This window comes from Carcharodon carcharias, chromosome 1, assembly GCF_017639515.1.
Source record: "Carcharodon carcharias isolate sCarCar2 chromosome 1, sCarCar2.pri, whole genome shotgun sequence".
Classification (NCBI taxonomy): domain Eukaryota; kingdom Metazoa; phylum Chordata; class Chondrichthyes; order Lamniformes; family Lamnidae; genus Carcharodon; species Carcharodon carcharias.
Window position 1 is genome coordinate 178920759 of NC_054467.1, and position 24553 is coordinate 178945311.

At 42.7% G+C, this 24553-nt stretch overlaps 1 protein-coding gene across 1 annotated transcript in view; it reads left to right on the plus strand.

The window, feature by feature from the left end:
* dhx29 (DEAH (Asp-Glu-Ala-His) box polypeptide 29) overlaps positions 1 to 3070 on the plus strand; it is a 157267-nt gene extending 154197 nt beyond the window's left edge. The window contains exon 28 of the mRNA XM_041199536.1: positions 2501 to 3070. The gene's annotated coding sequence lies outside the window, so the exon portion shown is untranslated. The remainder of the gene's footprint in view (positions 1 to 2500) is intronic.
* Positions 3071 to 24553: the final 21483 nt, after the last annotated feature.

A 24553-nucleotide genomic window follows, 5' to 3' on the forward strand; every position in this document is an offset into this window, starting at 1 on the left:
TGGCTTTCTCCAATTAATCTGTGCTTGTCCAAGTAACAATTATTTTGTCTCAACAGCGTTTCTAAAAAGCTTTCCCATCACCAAGGTTAAACTGACCTGTAGTTGCTGGGTTTATTCTTACATTTCTTTTGAGCAGCATTTAGAATTTTCCAGTCCTCTGGCACCACCCCTGTATCCAATGAAGATTATGGCCAATACCTCCACCATTTCCATTCTTATTTCCCTCAACATCCCTGGATGCATCACATCCAGTTCTGTTGACCCAAGAGAATGAGGATGAAGGTATCGCACTCGGGGAGAGAGACTGCGAGATACTTGAGCAAATTGATATAGGGAGTGACAACGTATTGGAGTTGTTGGCAAGCTTAAAAGTGGACACATCTCCAGGTGCGGATGATTTGTGTCCCAGACTGCTGAGGGAAGCAAGGGAGAAGATTGCAGGGGCTCTGACCCAAATTTTTAATTCCTCTCTGGCCACGGGGGAGGTGCCAGACGACTGGAGAATAGCTAATGTGATTCCACTATTTAAGAAGGGTTGTAGAGATAAGCCAGGGAACTACAGGCCAGTGAGTCTCACTTCAGTGGTAGGGAAACTATTGAAGAAAATTCTGAAGGAGAGAATCTATCTCCGCTTGTCAAGGCAAGGTTTGATTAGGGATAGTCAGCATGGCTTTGTCAGAAGGAGGTCATACCTAACAAATTTGATTGAATTTTTTGAGGAGGTGACCGGGTGTGTAGATGAGAGTAGCGCAGCTGATGTAGTTTATATGGATTTCAGCAAAACCTTTGACAAGGTCCCACATGGGAGACTTATAAAGGCGGCACATGCACATGGGATACAGGGTAATTTGATAAGATGGATTCAAAATTGACTTAGTTGTAGGAGATTCAGGATGCTGACAGAAGGCTGCTTTAGTGATTTGAAGCCAGTGTCCAGTGGCGTACCATAGGGATCTGTGCTGGGTCCCCAATTATTCGTCATTTATATAATGACATAGATGACTATGTGGGGGGTAGGATTAGTAAATTTGCAGATGACACAAAGATTGTCTGGGTGGCTAACAGGTTGAGTGTCTTAGGCTACAGGGAGATATAGATGGAATGGTCAAATGGGCAGATAAGTGGCAGATGGAATTTAACCCTGATAAGTGTGAAGTGATACATTTTGGAAGGAGTAATTTGACAAGGAAGTGTTCAATGAACGGCCTGACACTAGGAAGTTCTGAGGAACAAAGGGACCTTGGCGTGTGTGTCCATAGATCTCTGAAGGCAGATAGGCATGTTAGTGGGGTGGTGAAAAAGGCATATGGGACACTTGCCTTTATCAATCGAGACATAGGTTACAAAAGTAGGGAGATCATGTTGGAGTTGCATAGAACCTTGGTGAGGCCACAGCTGGAGTACTGTGTGCAGTTCTGGTCGCCACATTATAGGAAGGATGTGATTGCACTGGAGGGGTTGCAGAGGAGATTCACCATGATGTTGCCTGGGATGAAACATTTAAGTTATGCAAAGAGGTTGGATAGACTTGGGTTGTTTTTGTTGGAGCAGAGAAGACTGAGGGGGCGACCTGATCGAGGTGTACGAGATTGAGGGGCATGGACAGGGTGGATAGGGAGCAGCTGTTCCCCTTAGTTGCAGGGTCAGTCACGAGGGGACATAAATTTAAGATGAGGGGCAGGAGGTTTAGAGGGGATGTGAGGAAAAACTTTTTTACCCAGAGGGTGGTTATGGTCTGGAATGCACTGCCTGGGAGGGTGGTGGAGGCGGGTTGCCTCACATATTTTAAAAAGTACCTGAATGAGCACTTGGCACGTCATAACATTCAAGGCTATGGGCTCAGTGCTGGTAAATGGGATTAGGTAGGTAGGTCAGCTGTTTCTCGTGTCGGTGCATACTCGATGGGCCAAAGGGCCTCTTCTGCACTGTGATTCTGTGACTGTGTTCATAGCACAGAACTGCAATATGCAAATAAAATGCAGTACCAATAACTGTTGATAACGTAAGTGCCACATTGGTGTTGTTTTCTTGAGAAAGGGAGCCAAGCGACCTTGTCGAAGTTCTGTAATCTCCACCTAATTTATGCTAAGTGAGAAAATGCCATTTGGTGCAACAAACCTCCTTCCAACAGATCACTTACAACCTATCAACTCTCTCTAACTTAATGATTTGGGAAAGATATAAAAAAAATAATTTTTGAAGGTAAAACTGAAATTTCTTTCAGCCTATTAAAGTTGATCTAAATTCCAGGTTTTGTTGATGTCTAACAGGAAGATAGCAGCTAGAAAATAAATTATCATGTTACAGTGGCATTGAAGTTATGAAAAAAGATGAAATTCTGACTGAATTTTTTGTATAAATTCAATGAAAAGAATAAAGCACAGCATAAGATATTACTAGCTTTCCAGCTTTTATTCCACACTCATTGAAATAGCATAACAAAGGAACTTGATAAACTAAGGGGACTGAAGACTAATGCATGTCCTGGCATTTATCCTAGGGTTCTGAAGAAAAAAAGATGAAGACATTTATCTGATGGTATGATAACTGTGCAAGGATTGGCAATCACTGATGAGGTTCCACAGGACTGGAAGCAAATAAATATAACTATATTTAAAAAGGACAACAAAACTGAATGAGGCCTCTTAGCCTAACAGTGACAGCTAATGTAATGAAATCTAATCTGGAGCATAACTATGGAAGAACAAAAGACAGCCAGAAGGAAATGTGCTGTCCTGAAACTAATGTCTTTGTTTTGTGTATGTTTCAGGTAAGTATAGGCACAGCATCTCAAACCCAGCTCTCCAAAAGAAGTGATGTCCAAAAGCTGCCCTGCATAAATTTTAATTATTATTCAACGCATTCATCAGGACAATTTACAAGAAAATGATTGTCAGAAGAAACAGCAAATTTATACTCTATGCGCAGAGAGTACTGATTTGTTGGCAAGTAGATTCTGATTGGTAGAGTTGTTGCTATGGAGATTTAAACCTGGCTGCCTGACTCTGGTCAAGACATTGCCCAGGGGAACGAACCATCCAATGGTTGTCACTTATTTTGTTTAGCTGAAACAGGAGCAATATGTGTACATGTTCTTTGCCTGCAAACTGTATTAATATATGTAGCTTTCAGTACATACAAATGTGCCACACTACGAGCCCGACTGACAATCTTAAATTGGTTGTCAGTGTCATTCTTAGCACACTGAGGATTGTTTAGCAAATGTTGTCCAATCGCGGAATCACATCTAATGTTGGACATTGTTTTGAGTTTTGCAAGCACTGGCTGGTCGGGTACTGTCTGTACCTCCCTTATTGCAAACAGCGGAAGGGACATGACGTTTGATATGACCCTCCAGTCTGTGGGATGTATGGCCTACATACCTAGCATTATACTGGCACAAATTCATATTCCACATTACTCATTTGTGTGATAGAATGTCTTTTTGGCTTGATGGCAACACACTGTTAATGGTGAATACCACTCATATTGCTACAACACAGTAGCAGTGTGAAACAGCAAGCTTCACCTTTTGCTCAAATTTTTGAGATACCTTGCCCTTCCAGGGTGATCTGTGGTCGACTGGGCACTTGTCAGGAGCAAAAGTGACAGCCTTGGGCCTGTTCGAGTTTGCGCGATATACAGTGTGAAATTATCTGATCAGAGTAGTCGTTATTCCGTAGAATGGCTTTGATGTGCCCAACTTCATCAAGCTTGCAAGCTGAGCAAATGGCTCAGACCCTATTTACATAGTTGTGGATAAAGCCAATCTTATACCATGTAGAACTGTTAAGAATCTCAACATGTGTATTGGCCAGTGAAGGTAGGCTTGCAGTCAACCGTGGTAGAGAAACATGTGGCAGATTTCTCAAGGTACATCAAGGAAAAGGGTGGTCATTTCACTGCTCCATTTCCAAGGTAAATTTGAGCACAGGATGGAGTTCATTAAGACATGCAAGGAAACTATTACATGCAGCTGAAGATTTATCATCTACATATCGAAAATGCGCAAGGCGTAGGAGGTTAGGTGTCGTTCCATTGAAGACATGTTTCTCATGGATCCCAACAAAGATGCTTGCGAGAGCTGGGCCTACAGGGGATCCCATGGCAACACCATCTATTTGGGCATACATGTTGTCATTAAAAGTGAACTCAACTGTACGACTTGCCCAGTACATAACCTCGATGAATACTGATTCATGCAATGATCGCAGATCTAGGTGGCCATGATATAGTGCTGCAGCACAAATATCTGGCTTCCTTAAGTGGAACATTGGTGAATAGGCTAGCAATGTCAGATAAGCATGTGGACACAGCATTGCTGTCAGTATGCAAGTCCTGTATGGTCTTTGCAAATGTGAAGGAATCTTTCACCGTGTATCTGGAAAACTTGCTCAAAACTGGTTGTAACAATTCGCTCAATCATTTGGCCTTCTCCATTCCACTGTTCGCAACGGGAAAGGCATAGACCATGCGAACAAAAGAATTAGCAGCAGGAGTAGGCCACTCAGTCACTTGAGCCTGCTCCGCCATTCAACAAGATCATGGCTGATCTGAATGTAACCTCAACCTCACATTCCTGCCTACCCCTGATAATCTTTCACCCCCCCTTGTTAATCAAGAATCTATCTGGTTCTGTCTTAAAGACTCTGCTTCTACAGCCTTTTGAGGAAGAGAGTTCCAAAAATACTCAATCCTGTGAGGGGGAAAAAATTTCTTCTTATTTCTATCTTAAATAAGCGACCCCTTATTTTTAAACTGTGATCCCTAGTTCTAGTACCCACCCAGCCTGTGCTTGCAAAACTCAGAAACAGTGTCCAACATGAGATGTGATTCTGCGATTGGACAACATTTACTAAATAATCCTCAGTGTGCTAAGAATTACACTGACAATTTAAGATTGTCAGTCAGACTTGCAGTGTGGCGCATTTGCATGTACTGGAAGCTACATATATTAATACACAGGGCCCTGTTCTTTGCAGACAGAACATGTACACACATTTCACCTGTTTCAGCTAAACGAAATAAGTGACAACCATTCGCTAGTTCATTCACCAGGGCAATGTCTTGACCAATCAGAATCGAGCTGCCTGGTTTAAATTTAAAACAACCCTTGGCGATTAACTCAGTCACCATCAACTGGTGTATTCTCCATGCCAATGCATCTACCAATCAGACTCCACTTGCCTACAAATCAGCACTCTTCTCATACAGTATAAGTTTGATGATTCTTCTGACATTGGCATTTTCTTGCGAATTGTCCTAATGAGAGCAAGACAAAAAGCTTCAACAAAAAAAACTTTTTTTCAGTAATACTCAAGTTCTGTACTACCAAATGAATATTTATTATTAGCTGAGTAAAATAATTTACCAGCTTGCTTGGCTACATGCTGCATCGGTGCAGTGGCGCAGCTACTAGTTATCAGCTTTGCATGCCTGGCTTTTCCTGTGTTTTGAGTAGTCCGAGTGACCCTTGACGCAGCCCAAACTGCCTGACCTGAAAACTGCAAGATCTGAAACCCAGCACTGACTCAGTCCCAAGGTTGCTGGTTTTGAGATCCTGTACCTGGATATGGTGGATGTGCCAATGAAGGTTTAGTTAACTTAGAAATACTCAATAAAGTTTTGCATAACAGGGACTTTGGATAAAATCTAGATGAATCCAGAATTAAACATAGGACTGCATAAGAAACTGATGTAGAGAAAAGTAGAGAATGCATGCAAGGGGTGTCATGTCACACTACTTTGATTAGCATGAGGGCACTTAGTAGTTGTGTACTACTTGTAGGATCTGTTTTAGAAATTGCTCTTTTAAAAAACAAATAATTTTGAGATTATTGTACAATGCCTTTATAGTTTATTTCTCAATAAACTTTCTTCCTCTCAACTGCCTGTTCAATAATTGTAATTATATCAGAGTTATAAGGGAAATTTGTTTCCTTTTCCTATGATGCAGAGCCATGAAGAAAAACTGGGCAAACATAACTAAAACAATAGCCAATTCCAATGTTGGTAAGTTTTTTGTAAAGGTTATTGTAAAAATGTAGAGTTTATTCAAAGTTGCACCATATTTTGGATCATTATTTATTCCCTCTCATTCCACTGCCAGCCATTAGATTTTGCTGCATAGGAGAGCTTCATTTTGGTTAGTCATCTTGATTTGGTTGTTTTCTAGACTAGTTCTTTACTTATACTTTTCTACTTAATTTGCAAAATATGGGATATGAAGTAATTAGGTGAGAATATTATGTTCAAACATGAAAAGACATCTCAGAATATGCTTTATTGGAAATAATTTACCTACTTTGCTATTGTATGCTCAATTTAATGCAAATAGCTAAGATTGCTGAGGGATTTTGCTGTCACATTTTTTTGCAAAGGTATCTGGACATGGCTTTTGTTGAAGTATTAATTTTAATTGAGCTCACAGTGCTTTATAAATGCTGTCTATGGTAAGAAACCCGGGGTGCTTTTTTAAAAAAAATATTCGTTCACATGATGTGGGCTTGGCTGGCTGGGCCAGCATTTATTGCCCATCCCTAGTTGCTCTTCAGAAGGTGGTGGTGAGCTGCCTTCTTGAACACTGCAATCCATGTGGTGTAGGTTCACCCACAGTGCTGTTAGGCAGTTCCAGGATTTTACCCCAGTAACAGTGAAGAAATGGCGATATATTTCCAACTCAGGATGGTGGGTGACTTTGAGGGGAATTTCCAGGCAGTGGTGTTCCCATCTATCTGCTTCCCTTGTCCTTCTACATGGTTGTGGGTTTGGAAGGTGTTGTCAAAGGAGCCTTGGTGAATTCCTGCATTGCATCTTGTAGATGGTACACACTGCTGCTACTGTGCGTCGGTGGTGGAGGGAGTGAATGTTTGTGGATGTGGTGCCAATCAAGCAGGCTGCATTGTCCTGGATGGTGGCAAGCTTCTTCAGTGTTGTGGGACCTGCATTCATCCAGGCAAGTGGGGAGTATTCTATCACACTCCTGACTTGTGGCTTGTAAATGGTGGACAGGCTTTGGGGAGTCAGGAGGTGAGTCAGTCATCACAGGATTCCTAGACTCTGACCTGCTCTTGTAGCCACAGTATTTATATGGCTAATCCAGTTCAGTTTCTGGTCAATGGTAACCCCCAGGATGTTGATAATGGGGAATTCAGTGATGGTAATGCCATTGAACATCAAAGGGCAATGATTAGATTCTCTCTTGTTGGAGATGGTGATTGCCTGGCAGTTGTGAGGTGCAAATGTTACTTGTCGCTTGTCAGCCCAAACCTGGATATTGTCCAGGTCTTGCTGCATTTGGACATGAATCACTTCAATATCTCAGGAATCGTAAATGGTGCTGAACATTGTGCAAACATTGACGAGCACCCCCACTTCTGACCTTATGATGGAAGGAAAGTCATTGATGAAGCAGCTGAAGATGGTTGGGCTGAGGACACTTCCTTGAGGAACTCTTGCAGTGATGTCCTGGAGCTGAGATAACTGGCCTTCAGCAACCACAACCATCTCCCTTTGTGCTAGGTATGACTCCAACATAAAGTGCTACAAGAGATGCAAATGAGAACCAAATACACCAGTTTATGTTATGCTGTTTCTCATGTTCTGCTCCGATCTGAAAGAGTGAAAATTGTTTAGTCTTTTCTGTGAATCATCCAGGTCAAGAATTTTTTTTTTTTATTTGTTCACAGGATATGGGCATTGCTGGCTAGGCGAGCATTTGTTGCCCATCCCTAATTAATCTTGAGAAGGTGGTGATGAGCTGCCTTCTTGAACCACTGCACTCCATGTGCCAGCATACCCACGGTGGTGTTATGGAGGGAGTTCCAGGATTTTGACCCAGTGACAGTGAAGGAACAGCAATATAGTCTAATTCAAGATGGTGTGTTTTTTGGAGGGGAACTTGCAGTTGGTGATGTACCCATGCATCTGCTGCCCTTTTCCTTCTAGGTGGTTGAAGTCACAGGTTGTGGGTTTGGAAGATGCTATTGAAGGAGCCTTGGTGAGTTGTTGCAGTGTATCTTGTTGATGGTAGACACTGCTGCACTGTGCAGCGGTGGTGAAAGGAGTGAACGTTTAAGTTGGTGAGTAAAGTGCCAATCAAGTGGGCTCCTTTGCGCTGGATGGTGTAGAGCATCTTGAGTGTTGGAGCTGCGCTCACCCAGGCAAGTGGAGAGTATTCCGTCACACTCGCAACTTGTAGCTTGTAGATGACGGACAGGGTTGAGTTCAGCTCCTTCTGTCCATGTTTGAACCAAGGTTAGAAGTTGAATGGCCACGGCGGAACTTAAACTGAGCATCAGTGAACAGGTTATTGCTGAGTAAATGCCTCTGGATGGCACTGTCAGTGATCCCTTCCATCACTTTGCTGATGGTCGAGAGTAGACTGATGAGGCAGCAATTGGCCCGTTCGGATTTGACCTGCTTTTCGTGGACAGGGAAACCCCGTGCAATTTTCCACATTATCAGCTAGATGCCAGTGTTGTAGCTGTACTGGAACAACTTGGCTGGGTGTGTGGCTAGTTCTGGGGCATATGTCTTCAGTGCTATTGCCGGGATATGTTGCCAGGGCCCTTAGCCTTTGCTGTATCCAATGCCTTTAGCCACTTCTTAATATCACATGGAGTGATTCAAATTGGCTGAACACTCTGAAGAAGAGTCGCCCTGGACTGAAACGTTAACTCTGTTTCTCCCTCCACTGATGCTGAGTTTTTCCAGCACTTTGTTTTTGTTCCAGACCTCCAGCATCCATGTATTTTGCTTTCATTATTAAGGCTGAAGACTGGCATCTGTGATGCTGGGACATCAGGATCAGAAGGAGGCAGAGATGGTCATCCATTCGGATTCAGCAATTCTGTCTGAAGATGGCTGCAAATGCTTCAACCTTGACTTTTGGCACTGATATGCTGGGTTCTCCGTAATTGAAGATGGGGATATAACCAGTCTCCTCTGGTTAGTTGTTTAATTTTCCACCACCATTCACGATTGGATGTGCAGGACTGCAGAGCTTTAGATCTGATCCATTGGTGCTGCTTCCGTTGTTTGGCATCCAAGTAGTCCTGTGTTGTGGCTTCAGGTTAACGTCTCATTTTTAGGTATACCTGGTGCTGCTCCTGGCATACCCTCTTACGCTATTCATTGAACCAGGGCTGATCCCCTGACTTGATGATAATGGTAGAGTGGGGGATATGCCAGGCCATGAGGTTACAGATGATGGTTGAATATAATTCTGTTGTTGCTGATGGCCCACAGTGCCTCATGGATGCCCAGTTTTGAAATGTTAGATCTGTTTTGAAATCTATCCCAATTAGCACAATGGTAGTGCCACACAACACGATGGAAGATATCCTCAGTGTGAAGATGGGACTTAGTCTCCACAAGCACTGTGCAGTGATCATTCCTATCAATGCTGTCATGGACAGATGCATCTTTGACAGGCAGATTAGTGAGGATGTGGTCAAGAATTTTTTTTTCTCCTCTTGTTGGTTGCCTCACCACCTGCTGCAGACCCAACCTAGCAACTATGTCCATCAAGACTGCCAGTTCGTGGGATTAATTGCTTGATTTCTGGTCAATTGCCACTTTTGCATGAGATTCAAAGTGGAGGACCACAGAATCCATGCATGCTAATTCTGTGTGAGGAGGGCATTCCATCTTGGTAGTTTTGGCATATTATTTGCTGTTGCTGCCTTTGCTGGTGGATTTGAGAACCACTCCTCATCCAAAGTGTTATCGGGGACCTTTTTACAGTTAGTCAGAATTTAAATGAGGTGGCATTCTGCAGGATCGGACTGCCCGAGAAATATGTTCTCCTCTTTTGTTTTCATTTTATAGGGAGGACCACAGGAGATTTAATATTATTGAAATTTTCATTTTACTTCATTTACATTCATTTACAATTTACTTCACTCAAACTTATTCTCCCAAGTTTAAGGAAGGCAGATTTAGAGGGTTATTGAGATAGGCTATCTTAGAATGAATAAACCACGTTGTACTTATGTGTTAACATAATATGACCCTCAGTGCTTTCTACAAATTGAATATCATTGGAATATTACTGCTCATTGTTTTTAATATACGTGTTGAGCAGTACCAGTATATCCATGTAATCTTCCCTATGTTTCTATTTTGTTATGCAAAAACACATGAAGTGTACTCTTCTAGTTTGCTATGGTTTTTAATTACACCTGTTTCTAATGTATTATTTTGAGTGCATCAAATACCAAAGCCCCTCAGATAGTTCAGTATTGGTGAATGGCATAGGGTTATTGTTAATTTCATAACAGTAGCTGGCAGATTAACACTGGAATTCCAGAAGAAATCTTACAGTTTTTCATACATTTGGAAACATTTGACTATTCATTTTACAACTGATATCAAGCGAGTTTGGAAAATAATTATATTAATGCACCACTGTATCTTGGTAGTTCTCGCAAATAAATATCCCATATCTTCAAAATAATGTGAAAAGTTGCCAACTGACTCAGTTTCTTTGTAAATTTGGCAACAAATTGTCAAAATATCCAATTCATATTTGATTATTTTAGAAAAAAACACGTGTACCAACTTTGACATTATGGGCAGAATATTGAGCTCGGTGGGTGGACGCATGCCCAACCGGGCCGAGCATAAAATGATGTGCAATGACGTCAAGCAAGTGTCCTGATGTCATCGCGTAGTGCCGTGATATTTCATTCGGCAGGCCAGCGCCTGAGTCAGCAGCGCGCCTGCCGACATTTAAAAGGCCTATTAAGGCCATTAAAAAGGTACTTAAATTCAAATTTATGCTGCCCGTCCAACCTTACCGTTAGCGGGCAGGCAAAAATGCCAAGCAGCCTTTGCACTTTTTAGGAAGCATCATCCACAGCGGGATGAGGTTTCCTAAAGCAAATAAAAATAAAATAAAAATGTTACACTTGAATTAAAGCCATGTCCCTGCTCGTGTGACAGCTGAGGGGACATGTTATATGACATTTCTGTTCTTTGAACAGCGCTTCATCTCCCTGAGGCAGCTCCGTGCCTCAGAGAGATTGAAGTGCTCTTTCGCACGCCAAGTTCATGCTAGGCCCGCTCGCCCTCCTCCCCCTGCCCACACAGGCTGAGTGCTGTCACTTACGTTCCATGCTGAACAGGCCTTAATTGGCCTGCCCATGTAAAATTACCGTGCGGTAACAATTGCAGGTGGCAGTCGGCTTCCTGACCTCCCCCCCGCCTAGCCTTCCCACCAAGGGCAAAATCCTGCCCTATGACTTTAGAAACTCGTTAGGTCATTAAGATTTGCATAGAAAGTACTGTCATACAATCTAAGCAGTTCATTATTATTAATGTTGCAACTTGTCATTTAACCAAAATAAAAACTTGCTTTTATGTTGTGCCTTTCATGACCATAGGACATGCCATGAACTTTGTAGTCAATTAATTGCTTTTGAAGTATAGTCACTGTTCTAATGTAGAAACTTGACAGCCAATTTGCACACAGCAAGCTCTCAACAGCAGTGTGATGATGGCTAGACTGGTTTTTGTGATGTTGATTGAGGAATAAATATTGGCCAGGACACAACAATGAATCAGTGAAGCTCAACGCAAACTGGAGGAACAGCACCTCATCTTCCGACTAGGTACTTTACAGCCTTCTGTTCAACAACTTTAGATCATGAACTCTCTCCTCCATCCCCACCCCCTTTACGATCCCCCCTTTTTCCAATAATTTATATATATTTTTCTTTTCCCAACTATTTCCGTTATTTTTAAATGTATTTCTAGCCATTGTTTTATCTCTACCTTTTAGCCTATTTCGGAACCCACCCCACCCCCACTAGGGCTATCTGTCCCTTGCTTGTCCTGCTTTCTACCCTTAATGTCCCCATTAGCATATTTCTTAGCTAATTTCACCACCGTCAATATCTCTTTGTTGTTTTGTCTATGCTATCTTTTGGCAATCTCCACCTATCACTGGCCCTCTATCCAGCTCTACCTGTCCCACCCCCCCCCCCAACCCAGCTTATAGTTCACCTTTTTCTATTTTTCCTTAGCTCTGATTAAGAGCCATTCGGACTTGGAACATTAACGTTGTCCCTCGCCACAGATGCTGTCAGCCCTGCTGAGTTTCTGCAGGTATCTTTGTTTTTGTTCACAACAGATAACTCCCCTGATCTTTGGAATAGTGCCATGAGATCTACGTCTACTTGAGAGAACAGATAGGCTTCGATTTCACAGGTTTTTGGTGCAAAGGTGGGGTGGAGGTGCTGCTTTTTATATTTTTTTCAGCCTCCAGAGGTTGGTGAGTGTTCAAGGCTTTTATCAGGTGTGCAGGTAGGTGATTGTTTTGTGAGTTTTTAAGATTTTCTCCCTCTAACGCAGTAGTTTAAATCGGTACTGGGGAAATATAAGTAGTGCATTAAATGTATAGCTTAACTAGCTAAACTACTTAGTAGAACAAAGGACAGCAGTTGATCACTAAAATTGAAATCTAATTATTTAAATTAAACACAGTAAAGATCACAGGGCAGGTGATGTGTTGCAGCTGTAACATGTGGATGCTGGTGGATATCGGTGTGATCCATGACAACCACATCCACAGTAAATGGCTTTAGATCCAAGAACTTCGGCTCTGAGTTGATGATTTGGAGTCCAAGCTTCGGACACTGCAATAGATCTGGGAGGAGGAAAGTTACCTGGGCACTTAGTTCCACGAGGCAGTCACAATCCTTGTGCTAGGTACTTCAGATATGATCCCTGGACAGGAACAGGAGGGTGTTGATGAGGAAGGTATGAGGATCCAGAAGCTAGAAATGGAAATACCTTGAACCTGTAGGACAATTGCAAGGACTTAGGTTCTTGCAATGTGTGTGGGGAACAAGAGCAGGAACTGCAGGGAGGATGAGCAAACTGATCAGGGCACCAGGGTGGAGGAAGCCATTCAAGTAAGGGGAGTAAAAAGGAATGTAGTTGTCGGGGGCAGTATAGTTAGGGAGGTAGATACATTTTTCTGCAGCTTTGAGTGCAACTTCCAAAGGCTGTGTTGCTGCCCGGTGCTAGGGTTTTGGATATCTGCTGAAGCAGAACTTGGAGTGGGAGGGGAAGGATCCAGTTGTTGTGGTCCATGTGGCAGCTCCAACAATTTACTCAGTACCACTTCTCTGGTGATTGTAATTTTCCTGAGTTCATCCCTACCTTCCATTTCCTGATTTATAGCTGCTTCTGGGATGTTACTTGTATCTGCTATAGTGAAGACTGATACAAAATACCTGTTCACTTCATCTGCCATTTCCTTATTTTCCATTATCAATTCTCCAGACTCACTTTCTATAGGACCAATGTTCACTTTGCTAACTCATTTCTTTTTCAAATATTTATAGAAAATCTTGCTATCTGTTTTTATATTTCTGTCTAGCTTTCTCTCGTACTCTAATATTTCCCTCCTTAATAATCTTTTAGTCATCCTTTGCTGTTCCTTTTATTCTGTCCAATCTTCTGGCCTTCCACCTATCTTTGCATAATTATGTACCTTTCAGTTTGATGTTAGCTTGAACCTTTCTAATTAAGCACAGATGGTGTGTCTGTCCCTTGCACTTTTTCTTACTTGTTGGAATGTATCTATTCTGTGTATTCTGAAATAACCCCTCAAATGTTTGCCACTGCATCTCTATTGACCAATCCCTTAACCTAATTTGCCAATTCACTTTAGCTAGCTCTGCTTCCATGCCTTCATAATTGCCCTTTTTTAAGTTTAAAAACATTGTCTCAGACCCACTCCTCTCTCCCTTAAATTGAATGTAAAATTCAAGCATATTATGGTCGCTGTTACCTGGGTGCACCTTCACTCTGAGCTCATTAAATATCTCCATCTCGTTGCTCAATACCAGGTGTAGTTTAGCCTGCTCTCTGGTTGGCTCCAGAGTATGCTGTTCTAAGAAACTATTCAAGAAACATTCTGTGAACTCTTCACCTAGGCTACTTTTGCCCATCTGACTTTTCCAGTCTATATGGAGATTTAAAATCTCCCATGATTATTGCCATGCCTTTCTGACAAGCTCCCATTATTTCTTCCTTTATGCTCCATTCTACCATGTGGTTACTGTTAGGGGGCCTGTACACAACTCCCACAAGTGACTTCTTGCCTTTACCATTTCTCATCTCTACCCAAACTTTTTCCAAATCCTGGGGCAGTTTTTTCCGGTCAGTGAGCGGGGGCGGGGCCCACTTGCCGACACATAAAATGATGCAGAGTGAGATCAGGCGTGCGTCCTGAAGTCTCCGCGTCATTTTAGATTCTCAGTTTGGTGGGCGCGCAGCCAACTCGGCTGCGTGCCTGCTGACCTGTCAATGGCTTATTAAGGCCATTAAAAAAAAAGTAATTGAAATGATTAATGCCTGCCCAACCTTAAGGTTGGCGAGCAGGCGAAGAGCCCAGGTGGCCTTCCAAAAAAGCATGAAACCTCATCCACGGGTGGGATGAGGTTTCATGAGGGATTTAAAATTTTCATAATATTTTTAAATAAAAGTAATGGACATATCCCAGTTCATGTGATGGTGTCAGATGAGGGGACATGTCAGGAAATTTTTTTCTAACCTTTAAAATTTTTTTATAATTTCAACTGATCTCCCTGAGGCGGCACTTTGCCTCCTGGTTCAGGGAATTCCCCACCCCCAACCTGCACAGGGAGCGCACATCATGCTGAGCGGGCCTTAATTGGCCCGCCCACGTGCTCTGATCGGGGGCGTCAATTGGGAACCTGCCGGCTCCCACACAACCCCCCAGACAGGAGGAAAAATGCTGTTCCTGGTTTCCTGTACTTATGTCATCCCTCTCTATTGTGCTAATACCATCATTAACTAACAGAGCCACCCCTCCACCTTCTCCTCGCTTTCTGTCCTTCCTAAATATCCGAGACCCTTTAATATTAGGTCCCAATCCATGTTCTCCTGCAGCCATGTCTCTGTAATGGCTATCATATCGTACTTATTTATTTCTATGTGCGCTCTTGTTTTGAAGGCTGCGTGCATTCAGATAAAAAGCCTTTAATTTTATCCTTTTATTGTTTATATAAACCTATAGTCTCATCTGTTGATTTACTGTTAGATTTGCACTCTCTATCCCTTCCTGTTACGGTCTGTTTTTTATTTCCTGTAATAATACCTTTCTCTTTTGTCTTGTCTCTACTCTTTGATTTACCACATCTTCCCAAATTTATACTCTTGCCCCACTACTTAGTTTAAAGACCTCTTTGCTTCCCTAGGTATGCGCCTTGCAAGAACACGGGTCCCAGCACGGTTCAGGTGCAGACCATCTCAACAGTAATGATCCCACTTTCCCCAGTACTGGTGCCAGTGCCCAACGAACCAGAAATCACTTCTCCCACACCATGCTTTGAGCTACACGTTCATCTCCTTAACCTGATTGTCCTATACCAATTTGCACATGGCTCAGATAATAATCCAGAGATCATGACCTTTGGATTTGTTACTAATAAACCATAAATAGAGGAGTGGTTAATGGACAGGAAGCAAAGAGCAGGGATAAATGTGGCATTTTCATGTTGACAGATTCTGACTAGTGGAGTTCCGCAAGGATCAGTGCTGGAGCCTCAACTATTTATAATCTATATTAACGAATTAGGCGAAGAAGCATTGTGTAAGTAAGTTTGCTGATGATAAAAAGCTATGTGGAAAATAAGCTGCGAGGATGAAAAGCTGTGAGAGGGCACTGAGTGTGACCTCAATGGAATGTTAGAGTTTGGTGAGGAGGGGAGGAGGTACTCACTTGCTTTTTCTAACTTTTTCACCCTGTAGGAATTTGTTCTGGCTCTACTACAGGAGAAGAAACTAACTATTTGGTGAACTTCTGGTGAGTGGTTAAGATCTGTTCTATTCCTAAAGTTTAAAATAGTACAAGAATTTGTGGTAAAATTAATAAAATACATAAAAGAAAATAAGTAATTGAATAAAATAATGAAGTAATTAATTGAAACAAATAAGGATGGCAGGACATTAAACTGAAGGGCATGAAAGATTCCTTGACATTATTCAAAGATGAGGTGAGTGTGCTACTGGCATGCTGACTAACTTTCATCCCTCAACCAACATCACCAAAGCAGAGTGCATGGTTAAATATCTCATTTGCTGTTTGTGGGATCTTGCTGTACTAAATTACCAGACTTTGAAGTCACTTGTTATTTAAGCAAAAATAATTAATTGGTTCAGTGTGTTATATACATGCAAGTTCAAATGCTCATGTTCAGTTTTTGCATTATTTTCCCCATTCTAAAAGCCTCATTTTTGATCAAACCTCTTTTCTTATTCACAGAACCCTCCAACTAAATATCGGGAAGATTGAAGCCATTATCTTTAGTTACTACCAGAAACACTGTTCACTGCCCCCCTCCAACTCCATTCTTCTCCCAAGTAACTGTCCAAGGCTGAATCAGGCTGTCCGCAACCTTGATATCGTATTTGACCCTAAGTTCAGCTTCCAGTCATTTACCTATGCCATCACGAAGACTGCCTACTTCCACCATTGTGGAGTCATCTGATTCCACACCCCATCTCAGCTCATCTGCACATCCATGCCTTTGCTGCGTCTAGGCTTTACTATTCCAATACACCCCCAAGCAGCCTTCCATCCTCCATAAACTTAAGCTCATCCAAAACTTTGCGCATATTTTAACTCTTGTCAAGTCCACCTATCACCCTTGTGCTTGCAATTTTACATTGACCCCTGATTAAGCAATGCCTCCGTTTTAAGTTCTAATCCTTGTTTTAAATTTCTCCACCACCTTGCCATTTTGTATTTCTGTAACTCCCTCCAACCCTATAACCCTCTGAGATATCAGTACTCCAATTCAGACCTCATACCAATCCCCAATTTCCATTGCTCCACCATTGGTGGCTGTACCTTCCGCTGGCAAGGCCCTACACTCTGCAATTCCCGCCCTAAACCTCTACCTGTCTACCTCTCTTCCCTCCTTAAACCTTGGTCAAAGAGGTAGGTTTTTGGTTTCCTGCCTTCTTTGTGTGGCTTATTTTTTAAAAAAAATAATGCTCCCATGAAGGACATTGAAAGCTCTACATAAATGCTCATTGTTGAAAAAATAACACTTTGGATATAACCAATTTTATATGAGAAAACAAGGTAAAGAGCAATAACTCCAAACTCTACTAAAGCTGAAAACAATTGGTAATTGAGAAGCAGTCATTCAGTGTTGCAAAGCTTGACAGCCATTGGAAGAAAGAAAGACAGTGCATCAATGAGTTCCATAATGTTGAACAAGTCAAAGTACAGTACTTCAGTAGCAGACTATGCAGTGAGTGTTAGTTTGATGAAGTATCAGATCTCAAATGTTAACCCTTTCTCTTCCAGGTACAGATTGACCTTTTACGTATTTCTAAAATTTTCTACCTTTGATTAAAAATAGCAGCAAGCTTCATCAGTCCATGTGTGCTATATATACCAGAAAATACACGTTAATATCACCATTTGAAATAAGCTACAGATTTTTTTTTCAAGCAGTTCCATACCTGTTATCAACTGACAAAATATATCTAGAACATGATCTTGTATGCAGTTGAAACCGAAGTGCTGTAATTGGAAATTATTGACAGAGGTATTGTATCCATTTCAGACAATGAGCACAAGCTGAATGCAATACAAGTTTCAAGGAGCGAAGGTCAGCTTTACTCTAAATTTGAATCCCTGAAAATCAATTGTTTGAACTTTAGGAACATTTCTGACACTAAATAGCACTTCATTTACTGGAAATTTTACTAACACAATTATTCCAAGAAAACGTGGTGGCAAAAGGCAAGATTGACAAAAAAATAGATTTATTCTGCAGTATATCAGAATTCCAAAATGGCTCTGAATTCCATAATCTGCCATGCCATCACCAAAGGTACACAGGCTTTGGGAACTCTTTCAAATTTTCCTCAAGAAGTTTAAGAAGAGATTTGATTGAGGAGCTGAAAATTATGAGGGCCCTGGAAAGAGTGAATAGGAAGAAACTCTTCCCACTTGCAGAAGGGTCAAGAGCCAAAGGTTACTGACTTTTTTATTCATTCATGGGATGTGGGCTTTGCTGGCTGAGCTAGCATTTATTGCCCATTCCTAGTTTCCCTTGGGGATGTGGTGAGCTGCTGCCTTGAATGCTGTAGTCCATGTGGTGTACCTCTTTTGGAGTAAGCCTACTGCACCTGGTATTCCCAGGCGGTCTCCCATCCAAGTTCTAACCAGGCCTGAGTCTGCTTAGCTTCCGAGATCAGACGAGATCGGGCATTTTTTTTTTAGGTACACCCACAGTGCTGTTATGGAGGGAGTTCCAGGATTTTACCCCAGTGACAGTGAAGGAATGGCAATATATTTCCAAGTCAAGATGGTGAATGACTTGGAGAAGAACTTCCAGGTGGTGGTGTTCCCAGCTATCTGCTGCCCTTGTCCTTCTAGATGATAGTAGCTGTGAGTTTGGAAGGTGCAGTCTAAGGAGCCCTGTTGAATTTCTACAGTGCATCTTGTAGATGGTACACACTGCTGTTACTGTGGTGGAGGGAGTAAATGTTTGTGGATGTGGTGCCAATCAAGCAAGCTGCTTTGTCCTGGATGGTGGCAAGCTTCTTCAGTGTTGTGGGAGCTGCACTCATCCAGCAAGTGGAGAGTATTCCATCACAGTCCTGACTTGTGCCTTGTAGGTGGTGGACAGGCTTTGGGGAGCCAGGAGGTGAGTTAGTCATCTCATGATTCCTAGCCTCTGACCTGCTCTCGTTGCCACAGTATTTGTATAGCTAGCCCAGTTCAGTTCCTGATCAATGGTAACCCCCCAGAATGTTGATAGTGGGGGATTCAGTGATGGTAATGCCATTGAATGTCAAGGCACGATGGTTAGATCCTCTCTTGTTGGAGATGATCATTGCCCTGCACTTGTGTGGTGCGAATGTTACTTCCCACTTGTCAGCCCAAGCCTGGATATTGTCCAGGTCTTGATGTATTTGGACATTGTCTGCTTCAGTATCTGAGGAGTCACAAATGGTGCTGAACATTGTGCAATCATCAGCGAACATCCCCACTTCTGACCTTACGATGGAAGGAAGGACATTGATGAAGCAGCTGAAGATGTTTGAGCCTAGGACACTACCCTGAGGAACTCCTGCAGTGATGTCCTGGAGCTGAGATGATTTACCTCCAACAACCACAACCATCTTCCTTTGTGCTAGGTATGACTCTAACCAGTGGAGAGTTTTCCCCCTGATTCCCATTGACTCCAGTTTTGTTAGGGCTCCTTGATGCCACAGTCAAATGCTGCATTGATGTCAAGGGCAGTCATTCTCACCTCACCTCACTGACTTGGCAAAAGAAGCAACAGATATAAACATTCAAAGCCACAAAAAAGGTGCAGCAAAAGGAGAATAATGTATTAAGTACTCTACAACAACAAGGTCCACTGAAGGCAGGAATGCACTCATCCACAAACACGCTTTTTAATTTTAGTTAACCCAGATACTCGAAAGCAACTTCAGCTGGATCTTACAAATACAGAATGAGTGCAGCATGAGTGTGTGTGTGTGTGTTCTGCTGGATGAACTAATTCGTCATATTCAAGCTCCACTGAGATCTTTGGTTTACTCTGACTCATTTCAGGTATCTATATTTGCATGTCTGAAGTACTGAAAGTAAATTTTGACATTCTTTGCAATGTATCTGGGAAGACAGTCATGCCACAAAATTGGCAGATGCAGTCAGAAGCCATAGGATGGTCGAGGTAGGAAACTGAAAATTTACATTGTAGCGGGGACTGTTGGGAGTTATGGTTGAGATATGTTGCTCATATAGAACAAGTGAAACTTTATTCTGTATCTGTTCTTTGTCACCTGGGAGTGGTTGTGGTTGACACTGGAGCTATTTTTTCTTTGCATATGTCAGAAAATTGGGCACATGCTGCATTGAAAATGTGAAACCTACTCGAAGAATTCATTTACAAACATGAAAACAATTGTGAACATTTTTACACTATGATTTCCTAAAATATGCAATCATAAATTAATTATTCATCTAAATAATGAGCAGCAATCAGTTATTATACATTATCCAGATATAGAGTAAATATCAGTTTGTCAACATACAGTTGTGCAAAGCATAACCGTGTGCAGTCATTCCCAGAGCTCCAAATAAAATGTCCTGCTGTGCTGAGAAAAAAACTAATTTTATAAAAATAACTGACTCATTTGGAAGGAGCATTGTGGTTGGCTACTACCCTACAACTGGGAACTAGCCATCCAATTCTGGAAGAGGTGAGCCTGTCTTCAATATTTCAGTTACTTCAAAGTTAGAACACTGGTCAAAGCCAGGGATGCACTTTGGCAGACAGGAATTCGGGAATGTCTAAGTCACTGGGTTCTTCATGTCAGTGCAGTGCTCCCGACTCCCATTCTCATTCATCCTATTCTGTACTGAAATATGACACCACAGCTTTATACAGATTTACTTAGATTTTTCAGTTAAGAGACTGGGGTGACTCATATATACTGTGCTTTTTGAAAATTCCAAATCATCTTGCTTTGTTGACATATAGGGTGGAATTTTCCATTCTGGAGACTAAGTGTATGGGTGAGCATGAATCCCGCTGGGTGGCAGGGCAGGTTCGTGCACCAGTTCTGCTTTTCAGCTCATTATTTATGCATCAGTGAGGTGCTCGTCGAATCTCTGGCAGGGTGGGCAGTGATTCATCCGCTTTGCTGTTACCTCATGGGATTGAAGGTCCTGGTGCCATATTTAAATGGCAGCCACACGCACATTCACTCGCTGTGGTCCAGGTGTGGGCCACAAGAATGACTCAATTGGCCTGCTGACCAAAAGTACAAGACCATCTGCACTACGGTTTAGCAAGACGTCCCTGGAGAGACTCCTCCAAGCCGTCCATCATGGGTGGGAGGTACACAAACACGAGCATGCTGGCCTGGGAAAAGGTCACCAGGGAAGCCAGCACCTGTGCACCCCAAAAAAAGACAGCCCTGAAGTGCCGGAAAAGGATAAATGATCTGATCTGACCTGCTCGACCAGTATAAGTGAGCCTTCTCACTCCAAACTCTGTCATTCATAAGGGCATCAGGCAGTAAGTGACAGATCACAGCTTCCTAAAGAGTGATGTCATCCTGGGGGCTCAGTACCAGGATGAGGCCTGACCATTAATCATGAATGAGAGGTGGCGTTTGGTAAGATGTCGTTGTCTGGATTTAGATTTGTCTTCAGAAGGTCAGGAAATAATCAGTGACTGATGGTTTTGCTTCTTGAGGTGTCTTGCAATGCTCCAGGCATTCTGCCATGAGTGCATTGATATTTGCAGTAGCATTCCTGCCTCGTGAAGGCTGCCATGCCCAGTGAAATGATGGCACAATGATTGAAAGGGCTTCACCATGTCTACTTGCTTTAAATTGAGCTCTGGTGGAGTGATTATCCCATTATAGAACAGCCACACGTTCCCTCAGGTGCTTAGCCTTCTAAGGATGAAGCCATTGTGATGCATGAATGTGACTTCATTCTGAGATGTTGAGGATGACAAAGAAGGTCTTAATGTCTACCCTACATTGAAGAAACAGGAGAAATGCACTCATATCAGCTAGTCTTAACATTACTCACCCTGAAAACTTGTCACTGAGAGGCAATGGCCTCTCCTGTGGCATGTCTGAATTCTCGACATCTTTGAATTCATCCCATTCCACATCGTCCTCATCCAAGGAGATCTGGACCTCCAACTCCCCATGAGCTAACTCATCTCCATACCTCCACCCCTCCCCAGCTTTCGGCACCAGTTTGTGTATGGCGCAGCAAACTATAATGATGCAGGACACACTCTGTGGAGAGTACTGGAGTGCCCTGGCTGATTGGTCCAAACATCTGAAATGCACCTTCAACAAGCCAATGGTCTGCTCTATTGAGGATCTTGTTGCAGAATGTGCCACACTGTACCTCTCCTCAGATGCACGATAGGAACGACGAATGGGCGTCATTAGCCACATCTTTTGGGTGTACCCCTTATCACTGAAGAGCCAAACCTGAATGCGCCAATGGCCCTTGAAGATCTGTGGCATCTGTGAGTGACTCAGGATGTCAGAGTTGTGTGAACTCCCAGGACACCTCATACAGACATGATCTGTGATCACTGGAAGCAGATGATGCAACTGCATGTATAGAGAGTGGGATCCTTTTCTATTGATAAATTTTAATGGCTGCTGCCAGGGAACTCTTAAGGATCATGTGTGCAGCCGATGGCGCCCTGCACCTGTGGGAAACTGGAGATCACTGTGAACCTTGGCTTGTTTCATCCATGATGAAGTGCACATAAATTGTGTGCTTTATTGAAAAGGGCATTGGTCACCTCCCTTATATATTTGAGTGGATGTTTGAGATTTCACACAGGTCACGAGTGGATCGCTGGAATGATCCACTGGCAAAAAAGTTGAGTGCAGCATTTGCCTTCAGTGCGATTGACATTGGATGGCCTCCCAGTCCATGCGGAGTGAGATCCACAAGGAGAATGTGGCAGATATTATCCACCACATCCCTTGACAAATGAAGGCCTCCGCGACACAGCCTCTTGCTCAGCTCCATGAATGAGAAGTGACTTCTGTACACCCTTGGTTGTGCCAAAGTCTCCATGATTTGGTCCCTCCTTGTCAGCATCTGGGTCTTCCTGTGGCCCCGCTGGCTCTTGTTCCTCAGGATGACAGTCTTCCCTGAGCTATGCCAAACTACTATAGGCCCTTCTTCTCCCCACTCACATCAAACCTAACATGAAGGCAGTGTTTCCTGCAGCCTGCATTCTGCACTCCTCCTTGTCTCTGTGGATAAATAGAATAGAGACATGATTGTACCTAACCCTGAAATGCTCTCCCTCCATCACCATGCCAGGAAGCCAATGTGAAGCCCTAGCCTGCCCTCATTCCAGACATGGCATCCCCAGGCCACCACTTGCAGCTGAAACACACCCTGAAAGTTCACAGGTGGCTCAGCATACCGCTCCGACATGACTGAGCATTCACCAAGAGGCTTTAATATGGGTGAATACAGCCATGCGCTCTTAACCTCAGGCAGGCTCCTGTGAGCCTGCTTCCTGTAGCCTCGACACTAGTTCAGCTTTACACCAATTTCATGACTGCAAGCATTGTGCCCTCATAGAGTCATAGAGAGTCATGGAGTTATACAGCGCAGAAACAGACCCTTCGGCCCATCATGTCCATGCTACCCATCTATTCTAATCCCATTTTCCAGCATTTAGCCCGGTGTGCTATGGAATTTCAAGTGCTCACCTAAATACTTCTGCCGTCTAAGCTATGACCATTCAAACGATAATATGGAGCCTTGTCTTGAACTTGTTGCTTATGTGGAGCAGCGATGGCCCCTTCCTTGTTTGATCCACCTTCCAGGGTCAGATTTACAATGAAACACACAATGCCCCCAAACGACAGGGGGTCCCTAAAAACAGTAGGTCGGATTAAAATATCACATTTAACACACAGTGGAGCTGATGTTTGCCAAGATACATTTAGAATATTAGGGCATTTGCCAGCCTATATTTTAAACCTATTTGATGTTTCAGGTTTCACATGAATTCCGTTCCATGGACTGAAAGACTGGCTAAAAGTAGCACCCTCACTGCAGTTCCTAGCAGAGCCTGTCCAGTTTGGAGTGTCGCTGTCTAGATGGTACAGTGTCGTTGTAAATGTGGTGCGTTTATCCAGTGGGCAGCACATCATTTTTCAAATCTAATATTTACAGGCTGCAGCAAAAAGAAAGCGGACATTGCAGAATGCCCTTTGGAAGTTAATGAGAGCAAAGGAAACGGCCCTAAATTTACTCCATATAAATCTGCACAGTTTACTCTTGTGACCGGCAATGTGGGAGTTTCTAAAAATACAAATTGAAGCACCGGGACATTTGTTGAAATTTGAATGCGCTTTCCTTGCATCCGCATTTCGACAAATGTCCCGGTGCTTCAATATGTATTTTTATTTAATACAACTTATATTTTATTTTTTTTTAAATATTTTATATTTTTAGAAACTCCGACAAACGTAAACACTTTGCTGGTTTCTCAAGAATAAACTGTGCAGATTTAAATGGAGTAAATTTAGTGCCGTTCCCTTTGCTCTCATTAACTTGCAAAGTGCATTCTGCAATGTCCGCTTTCTTTTTGCTGCAGCCTGTAAGGCAGTTGGAGTTGAAGAGCAGAGGAGGAGATGCGGCTGCCGGGCAGTATTTTGCCTTTAGCAATAGCTGAATCCCAGGGCCTGGAATACAAAAAAATCCCTACCAAATTCTCTGAACACTGCAGAAAAAAACAACAAACTGCGCGGGACGCCTAAAATGGACCTTGGAGCGAGGGGGTGAAGAAAGGCTGAAACGCAGTGGGACTTTTAAATCTTCAATCACACTTAAAGAGAGAGCATTTGATAAATTGTAAGTGATAGACACGCGAATACCCATCGATTTAACCCTGCATTTACAATTCTCCATTCCTACGAACGAAGGCTTGAATTCAAGCTGAATCATCAGAAACCAAGAAATCACATG